General features: G+C 46.5%; 1 pseudogene; it reads left to right on the forward strand.

Annotated features, from left to right (window-relative positions):
• The first annotated feature begins 2,697 nt into the window (after positions 1-2,697).
• On the forward strand, positions 2,698-2,796 carry LOC120885127 (U6 spliceosomal RNA; annotated as a pseudogene).
• The last annotated feature ends 10,597 nt before the right edge of the window (positions 2,797-13,393 follow it).

Consider the following 13,393-nt stretch of genomic DNA (forward strand, 5'->3'; position numbering starts at 1 on the left):
AGAGAGAGAGAGAGAGAGAGAGAGAGAGAGAGAGAGAGAAGAAGAAGAAGAAGAAGAAGAAGAAGAAGAAGAAGAAGAAGAAGAAGAAGAAAAAGAAAAGAGAAGAGAAAAGAAAAGAAAAGAAAGAAAGAAAGAAAGAAAGAGAAAGAAAGAAAGAAAGAAAGAAAGAAAGAAAGAAAGAAAGAAAGAAAGAAAGAAAGAAAGAAAGAAAGAAAGAAAGACAGGCTCCTGCCCCATGCCAGCCCATAGAGGCTCAGTTGTTGAGCCTGTGGAGCATTGTGTCCTCAAACACTTCTTCCTAGCCTGTCCCTCCTCACCCTCCAAGGGAAAGTTCCGAGCAAGGGGCCCTCCTTCTGCATCCCTTCCACTGTGTCCAGACAATACCAGACACCCGGCAGGCACTCAGTGTACATTTATTAAACAAATCTCACTCCTACCTCGCAGCTAACTCTGCTGCTGGGCTGCACCACCTTGAGCACATCTCCTGCCTCCCCCTGGCCCCAACTCAATTCTCTTGGCTAAGAGGCTGCAGAGAGCAAGCTTGGGTCTGATCTTTGTAACACTGTCTGGCACGTGAAGAGCTGTTCATGGGGCTCCATCAGGGCCTGTTGAGTTGAATCAACGTCACTCATCCTTCCAAGAGAAACCCTGGCAGCTCTCACAGGTCATATGGGGAGCTGTTAGAGAAGCCAGGGCAGGGCCTACGCCTGGAATCCCATCACCTTCCTTCACCTGACCATTGCTTAGTGGACCAGAGGGACAGAAGAGGCTGAGTCAGGAACCCAAAGAAGACCACCCTCTCAGGAGGTGCCAGGAGTCAGTAAGCCTTGTTTAGAGACAGATGTTGATTGATTTGCCTTCTCTCATCTCTTCCCCCACCCCAAGATAAACAGAAAGCTAAAACTCGGACTACTGCAAAACTCAGAAGCAGAGCCCAGAATGTATCTCCTAAATCCTTTCCAAGTCTTGCTGGGTGATTGGCCAGGCCCCTCCCCCCACCTCCCTTTGCCATCACCACACAGGACTTTGTGTGAAGGACGACATGAGCATTTTATTCCACCCCTGAACTGCATCGTCAGCTTCTGGAGGACAGGCCCTTTACTTCCCTCGCTCCTGGCTGGCGTGGGGCCCAGCACTGGCCACCTCTGAGCACTTGGCTCTCAGTGTCTGCTGATTGTGCTGAGCATCCCTGAGGAACTCAGCACTCGGTGTCTGAACGGGCCATGGGCAGGTGGGCCGGTGGGTAGTGAGGCAGAGATCAGAAAACAGATGCACAAATTGGATAATTGGAGGAGAACTTAATCAAGAACTATTTACCAAGTGGAGGGTAAGGACTTAGGAAATCCAACAAGAAATCACTGCAGTGCAAGAGATAAGGAGCATTTACCACCTCTAGTCCAGGAGAGGCGAAGGGAGAAAATGATTTCCTGAACCCAGAGAAAGGAGCTGACCCATGAGGAAGCTCTGGCTTTGGGTACAGGGAAGCAGCTAAGTGGGGCAGCGGGCAGAGGCCTGGCCTCGGCTCCCCCTGCCTTCCCTCTCCCACTGGGGCCTCCCCTGGCAGAGCCCAATGGGAAACTGAGGTCAGAGGAACTGTGACACAGTTCACAGGGGTCAGCCTCCCTGGGCACAGGGCAGGGTGCAGAAGGTGGGGGATGGCCCTGTCCTCTGGTAGAGATGAAGGAAAAAGAAATCTTGGTCTAGGACTCAGAAACCCCGAGTTCCACCCCAGGCTGGCCCCTGACTGGTGGCAAGATGGTATGATGCCGGTAAACAAGTCACTTGTCTGCTCTGAACCTCGGTTTTTCCACTTATAAAGTGATTGAGTTGGACCAGTGATAAAGAAGCTCCTTCCAGACCTGATGCCTTATCACCTGAGAGCACAAAAAGTAAAAAGCAAAGCCACGTTTTCCATTGACCTCCGGGAAATGCAAACCAAAACCACAACAAGGGGCTGAGGCTGCAGCTCAGTGACAGAGCATTTGCCTAGCATGTATGAGGTACTGGGTTCGATCCTTAGCACCACATTAAAAAAAAAAAAAAAAAGCAAATAAAGGCATTCTCTCCATCTACAAAAATATTAAAACACACACACACACACACACACACACACACACACACACACACACGACACCACTGACAGCCCCACCTCCTGCAGGACACATCAAAAGGCAGCTACACATCAGACAGATAGATAATAATAAGTGCTAATGAGAATGGGGAGAAATTGGAGTCCGTTTTCACGGCTGATGGGTGTGTAAAATGGGGCCAGCCAGCATGGAAACCAGTGTGCAGTTCCTCAAAGCTGAGTGTGGTTTCCATCCATCCCTGTAATTCTACCCCCCAGAAAATCTAAGTGAAATGGAAGCACATGCACACATGAAAACAAATGCTCAAAGCAGAATTGCTCATAATTCATTGTGGATAAACAAGACGTGGGGTAGCTACACAATGGAATATTATTACCCAGTCAAAACAAACGAAGTGTAATTTGTGGATAAGACTTGGAGACATTATGCTCAGTGAAAGAAGCCATTTGCAAAAGGCCGCATGTTGTATAATTCCATTTATATGATAGGCAAATCCATAGAGGAAAAAAAAGAGAGAGAGAGGTTAGAAGTTTCCAGGAGCTGAGGGGAGCGACTGCTAGAGGTGCAGGGTCTCTTCTTGGGGATATAAAAATGTTCTAGAATACCTGCTTCAATAGCACATACTAAAATTGGAACTATACAGAGAAGATTAGCATGACCCCTGTGCAAGGATGACACACAAATTTGTAAAGCATTCTATATTTTTTTAAAAAGTTCTAGAATTGATTGCAATGGTAGTCACATAGTTTTGTGAATATGCTACAAAGCATTGACTGAAATACTGTGTATTTCAATAAAACTGTTATTTAAAAAGAAGATATCAAGGCAGGTACAGTGGCACACATCTATAATCCCAGTAACTCAGGAGACTGAGGCAGTAGGATTACAAATTCAAGGCCACCTGGGTGACTTAGCAAGACCGTTCTCAAAATCAAAAATAAAAAGGGCTAGGGATGTAGCTCAATGGTAAAGAACTGGTTCAATATTCAGAACCAAAAAAATAAAAAATTTGAATACATGCATGAATACATTCCTAAACTAGTAGGAAAAAGTCAAGGTCCAGTGTGACTCTAGAATGAGCATCTTCAGGGGCAGCAGAGCTACAGCTGGTGGGAGGGAGCTGGACCGGGTGTGGAGGCTGCCTGCCTTCTCCCTTCTTCCTCCAGGTCCCTCACTTTCCACCTTAGGAAGAATTCGCTTCAGGAACACTGAGGAGGGAGCTGAAGGCCAAAGAATGCTGCTCTGGCCTCTTCTGTAGGCCTGTGGCCAGCTTGGGCACAGGAGAGTCCCTGCTCCTCTTCCGCGTGGCTCTGCTGCCTGAGACTTCTAATCCACCTCAGTACTGGCTCCCAGAGGGTCTTGGAGCCCACCCCCTGGCATGCACAGACACACACACACACACACACACACACACACACACACACACACACTCGTGTGCACACACCCACAGTCTCCACTTACTGACCCACCACAAGCTTGAGGTAGGTACTCTTAGGCACCCTCATCTTCAGACTAGGAGAAACTGAGGCACAGAGAAGTTAAGAAATTTCCCCAAAATGACACGACCCATATCTAGAGCCATGGTCCATGCCCTTGATTGCTTTGTTATACTGGGATACACATATAATATGTATGTTCATATATGTCTGAACTAGCAAATTCTATATAAACATGCACTTATCAACCCCTGAATAAATAAATATTTGCTTAATAAATGAAATGCACAAATAGAAACTAAGAAAACTGAAAATCTAATCTTAAAATTTGAGTTCCAGAGCTGGAGAGATGAAACCCTCCAGATTCTGTACCCAACACCAGCTCTTAGTGAGATGGATATGGTATCCCTGAAGCGTGTGGTCAAAAGGCCTCCGGTCTGCCCAGGATGGAGGGAACATCAACATGCATCAAAAGGCTTTTTCAGCCCAAGGAGTTCTGCAGGGGCACACCCAGAAGAAGGGTGTGACTTCACATAGAAGAAATACTGAGAACCAAAGGCCCAAATGGACTCTAATCCCACTTGCTGCTCTGAGCACCTGTGATTTTTTTAAAATCAGGGTCTTTTCTTCTCAAGACCCTCTTTTTTTCTCTTTTTAATTTGTTTTAATTGGCATATTTTTAACTGGTATATTATATACGTAGTAATGAGATTCAGTGGGCCATATTTGTATGTGCACATAATGTAATTTGATCACTCCTCCCCCATAGCTCCCCCTTTCCTTCTCTCCTCCCTCCCTCATCCACTGGTTCGACTCTACTGATCTCCTCCTATTACTGTTGTTTTAGTTAGTGCCTGATAATCATACACACATGAGAGATTCACATGGTGTAATCGTACATAGGCACAACATATCTTGGTAGAATTCATTGCCCAGTACTTCCCCATGCCCCCTCCTCATCCTTCCCTCTTGGTCTCCTTTCTCTACGCTATTGGTCTTCTGTTTTTATGAAATCAACCCCCTTTTTTAAAAAAAAAATCCTTTACATATAGTCTCTCTCTCTCTCTCTCTCTCTCTCTCTCTCTCTCTCTCTCTCTCTCTATCTCTCTCTCTCTCTCTCTCTCTCTCTCTCTCTCTCTCTCTCTCTCTCTCTCTCTCTCTCCCTCTCCTTCTCTCTCTTCTTCATATGAAAGAAACCATCCTACCCCTGACCTTCTGAGTCTGGCTTGTTTCACTTAGCTAATATTCTCCACTTCCATCCTTTACCCACAAATGACATAATTTCATTCTTCTTTATGTCTGAGTAAAACTCTGTTGTATATAAATACCACATTTTCTTTATCTGTTCATCTGACGATGGGCCCCTAGGCTAGTTCCAAAACTTGGCTATGGTGAATTGCATTGCTATAAACATTGATGTGGCTGTATCACTGTAGTATGCTGATTTTAGATCTTTGGGATAAATACCAAGTACTGGGATGGCTGGGTCACCTGGTAGTTCTACGCTAGCCTTTTGAGGAATCTCCATACTGCTTTCTAAAGTAGTTGTCCTAATTTACATTTCCAGCAATGTACAAGTGTGAGCACCTGTAATTTTAGTTGACCTTCATCCATCCTTCACTGAAGTCAGTATCAAAAGTGGATAGTCACTGCCACCTGGCCTTTTGCCTCAAATTTACCTCATCAAATACTGACCATCAACCTCAGTTCCTGAAAAATCTTCACCTCCAAGATACATGCAAAGGAGCAGTATTTTCCAAGTGTATGTGAAAAAGAAAGTACCTAGTATTGGAGGAGACAGAAGAATAATCAGGATATCCAGAGAGAACTTGCTGCTGCTCAGCCCTAGGGGAGTAGGGTGGGAGAGCTGGGCCTGGGGGAGCAATTGCTAATATTTATCTTGTGTTTGCCAGGTTCCAGGACAATGCTAAACACTTCAGAGGTGTTAGCTTATTTTATCTTGGCTGGAGCCCTGGGAGGCAAGTCTAGTTTCCTACCGAGTACATTTAGGTGTGGAAGGAGTGGAAGGAATAGCTGTCGAAGTCACCCAGGGATGTGAATGCAGTTAGTGGCAGAGCCAGGAATAGAAACTCCTGTCAGCACAATGCACACCCCATTGCAACCTACCCCCAACCCCATTTACCTCCAAAGGGCCCAGACTACACCAGCAGCAGCTGCCATCTGCAGCATCTGCCTGGCTTTCATACTCTGCTGTCCCTTGACTATGGAGGGGTGGGAGGACGGCTTCCTGGCCAGGTTTTGACAAAGCTGTGCATACCTCCAGTGTCTGTTGTCCAAAGAAATCTGGAAATCTAGAATGCATGTTCCATTTGCTGCACATCTCAGGTGTTCAGGAGCCACTTGTAGTTAATGGCTACCACGTTAGATGGTTCAATCCTACACTCGTTGCAAAAACAAAGGCTTAGAAGAGGCAGGTAACCTCCTCAAGGTTCTATAAGTAGTAAAGGGGATAGTTGAGATGTGAATTTTGTCAGTCTGACATCAAGCCTAGGTATTACCCACTAACTACACAACTAGGGCCCCAGCACGCACGTCTGAGTCCTATTCCAGGCAGAAGGGCAGAGGGGCTGCCTCCTGACTTCCAACTCGGGCTCCCAGATATAAAGGTGGTGTCCTGCAGTGGTGTGGGAGGGAAGAGGCAGGAAGATACCATCACAGTAGCTGCAAACCTAGGGGCCAATCGCAGGGGGTCGGGGAGTAGGGGAGGCCTTCTCATGGTCTCTGCCCAGACACAAGTCTCTTCTGCCCCTCACTTCTGTCTCTGCAAACCCCACCTAGTCACTTTCCAGGAAAGCCAGGAGCACACTAATTCTGGTCTCCCAATATTTGCTGTCTCTGCAAACCAATAAGTCTGCAGCCTGCAAAGAATGCTGATGGAATCAATGGCATCATAAGGTGACTTTGAAAAAGAACAGGGGAGCGGGTGGGGGCTGAAACAATTCACTCAATGACAGTAACATCAGTGAGAGAACCCAGAGAGGGATCAATACCTGCAGGTGGATTGTTTGCAAACTGGGACACTATTGAGCAAGTGCCAGGCCAACTGCAAGGGTGGGTTTCCACAGGAAGGATGACTGGGTGCTTACTAGCACTTTTTTTTCAAACTGAGAATTCTGCTTATGCCTGTGCAATGGAAGCCTGATCAACAAGTCATGGATTCCATTAGTTTTCTGAATATCACGAGAAATTCTGGAATCTTTGTGCTGAGTATCATTTCATGGCCCACCTTGGCTCTCTCTACATTTGAAACAGTCTCTGCTCCAGTGGGCTTGCTTGCACACAGTGTGAGAACTGGGATGGACTGGAGATATGGAGATCTCGTTTCAAGTCTTGGTTCTGCTGCAAACTAACCAGAGGCTCTCAGATAACCCTTTGGACTCATCTGAGTTTCAGTTTCCTCTTTAATGGGTCCAGACATGGTGCCCTGGTGTTTGCCATGTGCCCATTAGTTAGTAACAGACACAAACAAGGATTGCTGGGAAGACAAGAAGAAAAGTGTTTCGCATATAGGAGCTCAATAAATGTGAATTGAATGAATATAACAAGTAAGTTCTAGTTTTCTAGAATTTGCCTGTTTTCCATCTTTTCATAGTCTCACTCCTGCCTTCTACCTCAGCCTTCTCCCTGCCTCGTACCCGAAGCTCCCAGGATTGTCATCCTTCCCGATGACTGTCTGTCTTTGCATGAGTGGTTCCCTCCCACCTGCACTGGCTGGCCTTACACGTTCATCCTTGAAAGCCCACGTTAGGTGCCATTTCCTCGGGCAAGTTCTCCTGACCTCCCTTCCTCTTACCCGTAAGTGTCTATCCAACCCCTTCTTTTAGTGGCTACCTCAGCACCGTGGACCAACTTTTCCTCCTGTATGTGCTGAATTGTACTATGATAGGTTCAATTATGACTCCACTGACCTAGGAGCTTCCCAAGGGCCCAGCCTGGGACAGGGCTCAGGAAAGCGGGTACAGTTCTGACGTATCCTATGGCATCTTCTTTCTCTGAGGAGGTGCTGGACACCATCCCTGGAGAGGTTCCCTTCTCTTTCCTTAAACTCTGAGGTTGGTACCCTAAAGGGTCAAGCTTCCCTGCATCCGAGTGATTCCCTTCTCAAACTCCCCCTGACTTATCTCCTCCTTGTACCTTGAATACAAGCTGAGGCTTTGTGGGCTGGATGGTGGTGGGAGTCTGGTGAGGAGCCCTCCTCACAGCCAGGAGGCTGAGACCAGTCCCCGCTGTGCCTACTCTCTGCTCTTCCTCCATTGCTGCCCCTGTGCATGTACCAGCCAGCTCCAGAGGACTGGGGATGGGGTGGCAGGTGGTTTTGCTCTACCTAGACCTCCTCTTTCCCCTTAGCTCTTTCTCCTTTAAGCAGACATTCATGGGGACAACTTACCCTGGGGGCAGTTACTTGGCTAGGAGCCTGGGATACAGAAACCAACATCCCAGGTCCTGTCTTGGCTGAGCTCATGGGCCGTGGGAGGCAGCACAGAAGAGAAACCGAGGTTGCCAAGGAGGACAGAAGGTCAAACGCAGGTTCATCAGTCACAAGTGTGCATTGCGGGGGTAGTTGGCAGCATGGGACAGACACTGTGCAGACTGTGGTCTGACATGGCCTTCACTGAGAAGGGGAGAGGGCCAAGGACACCTGCACCCTTGACTCAGGATGTCTCTTCCTGAATCATACAGAAGCACTTCAGGGATGTGTGGGGCAGATGGTGACCCTGGGCTCAGTATGGTTTGAAAAAGAGGAGAAATTTGAAGGGGAAAGCCTTCACCAGGTGTGGTGGTACATGCCTAGTAATCCTAGCAACTCAGTAGGCTGAGGCAGGAAGGTCACAGTTTGAGAAAACCTCAGTAGTTTAGTGAGGTCCTAAGCAACTTAACAAGAACTTGTCTCAAAGTAAAAATAAATAAATAAATGAAGGGCTGGGGATGTAGCTCAGTGGTAAAATGCACTTTACCACTTTTCAATCCCCAGTGCAAAAAAAGAATAGACCTTCTTCTTAAAGGATGAGTAGATCCTTGTCAGTAACAAAGCAGGTAGGATGTCCCAGGTAGAGATCAGAAGCACACCCAGAAGGGATGGCAGAGGTCAGCAAGAGCCAGAACTGGAACTGGATTCCTCACCTAGGGCTTTGGGTATACCCTGGGGTGAGGGGAGCCAGCAAAGGAGTTAAACCTGGGAACAACCCCCTCTGCTCTCTCTCTAGAGCTCTCTGTCTGCCACGGCCTCCCAGCTTTCTGACAAGTAGAGTCATCTGGTCTTATCTCACCCCTCAAGTGCCACCGTGAGTTCCTCAACCTCTTACTGTCCCCTTGTAGGACCAGCCAGCAGCCTGCCTCCTCCTTCTGAAGTGACATTCCCTTGCAGCTGTCCCTGCTGGGAACCCATCACAGCAGGGCTTCAGTGCATCAGACCCAAACCCCACTGCCCAGGAGTGACAGTCAAAACGCCTCACTCTCCAATAGCAGGTCAGAGCAGCAGAGCTGAGCCCCCACCTCTTTTTGTTGCTGGGTCACGGTGTGGGGAGTTTTAGGGATTCCTGGGAAGGGTTGGAAGCAACGTGGTGGTGGTGGTATTTGTGAGGTTTAGGCAGTTCACTGTTTACTTGTGGGAGCAGGCATATGGCCACAGGTTGCCATCCCACACAGCCGCCTGAGGGCTGCCACACGTGCCCTAGAAAGCTCTTTCCAACAGGGGACAGTACAGACCCTTCTGAGTGAAGAGAATTCAAGTGAGACTGAATAGACTCAGAAACGGAAGGAACCCTGACTGGTCAGAAATATTCTTCCTTGTTAATGAACAGGACTCTCTATTCAAAATCCTGGCCCGTGATGAAACTCGCCTTCAAAGAACTCTGGGGTGTGTAAGGGTTGTCCTGCCTGAACTTTTCCACAAACGCTATCAGAGGCCAAGACTTTGCACTCAGAAATGTGGAAAAATACTTGCTATCACCACAAATCCCACTACCACCACGTGAACAGGAACCGTGGTCACAAAGTGAAGAGGCTTTAGTCAGGTGTCTGTCCCTTTTGTGCCTGTTGCACGTGGTCCTCTCCAGTAGCAATTGGCCACGCTGGAAAGGAGGAAGACAACAGTAAACACGTGGCTTATCCACAGGCAGCCCTGGCAGTGAGTGTCCCACACGCTCAAATCAAGAAATCAGATGTGGCAGTGACCAAGTTGGAGTTTCTGAGGTTAATGGTCTAGAGCAAATCAATTTTGCTACAAAAGATTCCAGAAAGCAGAATTTATTGAGTACCTACTATGCGCTCACCAACACTTTACTGGGGCAAAGACACACACATAGTCCCTATCCTCAAGCTGGGGTCCCCCATGGCACCTGGTGAATGATTACTTGCCTTTCAACAACACTGAAAGATGTAAGGACCTGAAAAGTGATCTATATGAGATCATCTAGAACTTTAAGCCTCACAGCCAAAGTGAGCCAAAGATGACGCTTAATGTCAGTGAATAATTTTTTAAAAGTACCTTAAAGGTTTTCCATCAACAAATATTTGACTCTAGTCCATCAGTCAATTGGGTATGTGCCCAGCCCTGTGAATTTTGCCTACAGAGCAAATGACTTGAAAAAAATCTGTAGGGGCAGGGGGAATGGCTTCCCTCTGCCCTTCTAGTTTCCTTGGCTGAACTACAAATTGAATTGACATAAGACAGATTAACAAGAGGAAAAATCATATTTAATTGCATACATACATACAGGAGTCCCATAAAACACAACTTGAAGAAAGGCCAGATGACTGACGTTGATGAAGGATGGATGAGCTACGGCTGCAGATGCAGCTCACTAGTAGAGCACCTGCCTAAAGTACAAGAAGTCCTGGGTTCAATTCCCAGAACTGCAAAAATTAATTAATTAATAAAATCTTTCTGAGCTTCAGGATGGAATAGAGGTTTGGGACTTCTGGGTGGGGGGTGATCGTTTTTACACTTGCTTGGTAAATAGAGGGAAACTGCAGAGAAAGGGGGTCTGTGGTCCTCAAGAGGAGAAAAAGAGGACTTGATCCCGTCTCTTCCATCTCTGCCCCAGGCCTGGCGAGAGATTCTGGAATAATGGGGGTGGGAAAAGGAACAGCACAGCTGCCAAGGCAGGGTGGTTTGGGAGCAGAGCAAGTGAGAAGGGAAGAGATGAGGCTGGCAGAAATATGGCATTGCAGAAAAACTGAGGCAGAGTCTTCGGGAATGGGGGAACCTGCTTCAGAACCATCAGAAGTGGACAACCCCATCTTCCTCCCAAGAACAACTGCAGAGCACACGGTGCCAGGGCTGAACCAGCCCCTTGTGGAGTCTGCGCTCTATCCACGGGCTCCATCACACATTCAGCCAACACCAGGGGAAAAGATCAAAGACAACTTGTGTCGATACCCAACATGTACAGACTTTTTTCTCTGATAATTATTCCTCAAACAATAGCAAAGCAGCCATGTACATAACATTTAATATTTTTTAGGTATGATTTAAAGTGTATGGGAATAGACAAGGGTATGCACAGGTTCCAAGCAAATACTTCACCATTTTATGTAAGGAACTTGAGTACCTAACGATTTGGGCATCCTTGAGGGGTCCTGTAACCAGTGCCCCCTACGGAGGAAGGACTGTAACAATGACCATCACTGTCACCACAACAAAGAACAACGCTAGTCAGCATGAACTTAGTACTTACAGGTTAACTCTTCTCAGTGCTTTACACGAATCATCTCATTTAATGCTCATAACAACCACTCTACAAAGAAGAAACAGATGCAGAGAGGTTGCGACTGGCCCAGGGTCCCACAGCTGATAAATAGCAGAGCTGTACTGAAATCCAGTTCTTCTGAGATCTACTCCAGATCCTGTGTGTGGTCAGCTTTCTTTTAAATGAAAGATTTGGACTTTTTTTTTTTTTTTTTTTTTTTTTTTGTACTTAACCCCGTGATGCTTAACCACTGAGCCAAATCCTCAGCTCTTTTTACTTTTTATTTTGAGACAGGGTCTTGGTAAGATGCTTAGGTCCTTGCTAAATTGTTGAGGCTTGCCTCAAACTTGCAGTGCTCAGGCCTCAGCTTCCATGGTCACTGGGATTGCAGGCATGTGCCCCCGTGCCTGGCTGAATATTTTTACATAGCACAGAAACTGTTCTGAGTTGCTGCTGCAATGACCATAAACTACTCTTGTAAATTACTTGTCTTTTATAAAATTGATCAAAGTATGTGATGATCAAATCCACTTCAAAGTCCTTTTGGCAACTTACAGTAATTATGTGAGGATGTACTTCACCATCTAAATAGCTTGTAATTTTGAAATATTTGTGAGCAGATTTAGAGGATTATTAAAAATCAAGCTTATCTTCTCTCTTCTTCATACAAGAAAGGGTGTGGGGGTCAATAGAGCAGAAATTAAACAAAGGTGTCTTGGAGTAATTATGGATGCCCCTGGACTCCTAGATTTGATCCATGTCTCTGAAATACCTCTCACCCTTTCCCTTCCCATCTGCCGCTGTCACCGCGCCCCCACTCAGCCTCCTTGCTCTCCAGGACCTCCAACCTAGCCTTCCCAATGTAGCCAGAGGATCCTTCTAAAAAGATGACATGGAGTTGCTCTCAGAGACAGAGGGTGGTGGTCACCACAGACTGGGGGGATGGAGGAAGGGGGAGCTAGTGTTTAAGAGAGAAATAAAAGCCAGTTTAGGACAATGAAAAAGTTCTGGAGGGCTGGGGATGTGGCTCAAGCGGTAGCGCGCTCGCCTGGAATGCGTGCGGCCCGGGTTCGATCCTCAGCACCACATACCAACAAAGATGTTGTGTCCGCCAAGAACTAAAAAATAAATATTAAAAATTCTCTCTCTCTCTGACTCTCTCTCCTCTCTCACTCTCTCTTAAAAAAAAAAAAAAGTTCTGGAGGTGGTTGGGGGTGAAGGGGCACAATGAACATGCACTTAATACCACTGCACTGTGCACATAAATGTGGCCAAAATGGTACATTTTATGTTATATAAATTGACTACAATAAAAAATAAAAAGAGGGGTTAGGAAGGTAGCTCAGTGGTAAAGAGCTCCCCTAGCGTGCATGAGGCCCGAGTTCCATCCCCAACATGGCAATCAATCAATCTATCAATAGAATTCAATGATTCCTGATATTTTCAGAACACAGTGTCCATCCTCAGGGAGTAAGTCAAAGTTCCTCGGAATGTTATGCCAATCTTCATTAGCACCTGTCTCCCACTTCCCTGCCTCCCACCATATTCTGACCTCTCAGTAGCCCATCACAGGAGATTCCTGACACTCCCTTATCTTTGTGTTTGCTGTTGCTTCTTTCTGGATGCATCTTCCTCTCCTATCAATGGCTAAGAACATCTTAATATTAAAACCCAGTTAAACCATATCATTCCTGCAAAAACCCTCACACCTTCACGCACCTGGTACTGGGTGAGACCTTCTCTAAGATATGGGCCATGTCTTTGTCCCCTTGTTCTCCTCAAGGCCTAGCAGATGCCAGTAACTGTTTAATGAATAAGATTTTGTCTTCATCCCAGAGGAGCTTGACAAGACCAACCTAAGGGATGCAATTCATTTTTAAATGTAGCACAATCCACAGGTAGAGGAGCATCTTCAATAGGGAGATCTTCTAGAATCTCGAAGGAGGCCAAGTCTAAGCTGGCAAAATGCCTAAAGATGGGGAATTAATGATGACAAAGCTCTCCCCATTTTTTCCAGAAAGAGAAATGAGATCCAGGCTACCATTTTTCCCAGGCTCCTACTTTTGTCTCCCCTCCATGATTTTTGTTTTCTGTTGCCATGCAGACCAGAAAACTCAATTATAAAATTGCAGGGGACATGTGCTATTTTCTGGGG

The sequence above is a fragment of the Ictidomys tridecemlineatus genome, chromosome 12 (genome assembly GCF_052094955.1).
Source record: "Ictidomys tridecemlineatus isolate mIctTri1 chromosome 12, mIctTri1.hap1, whole genome shotgun sequence".
Classification (NCBI taxonomy): Eukaryota; Metazoa; Chordata; class Mammalia; order Rodentia; family Sciuridae; genus Ictidomys; species Ictidomys tridecemlineatus.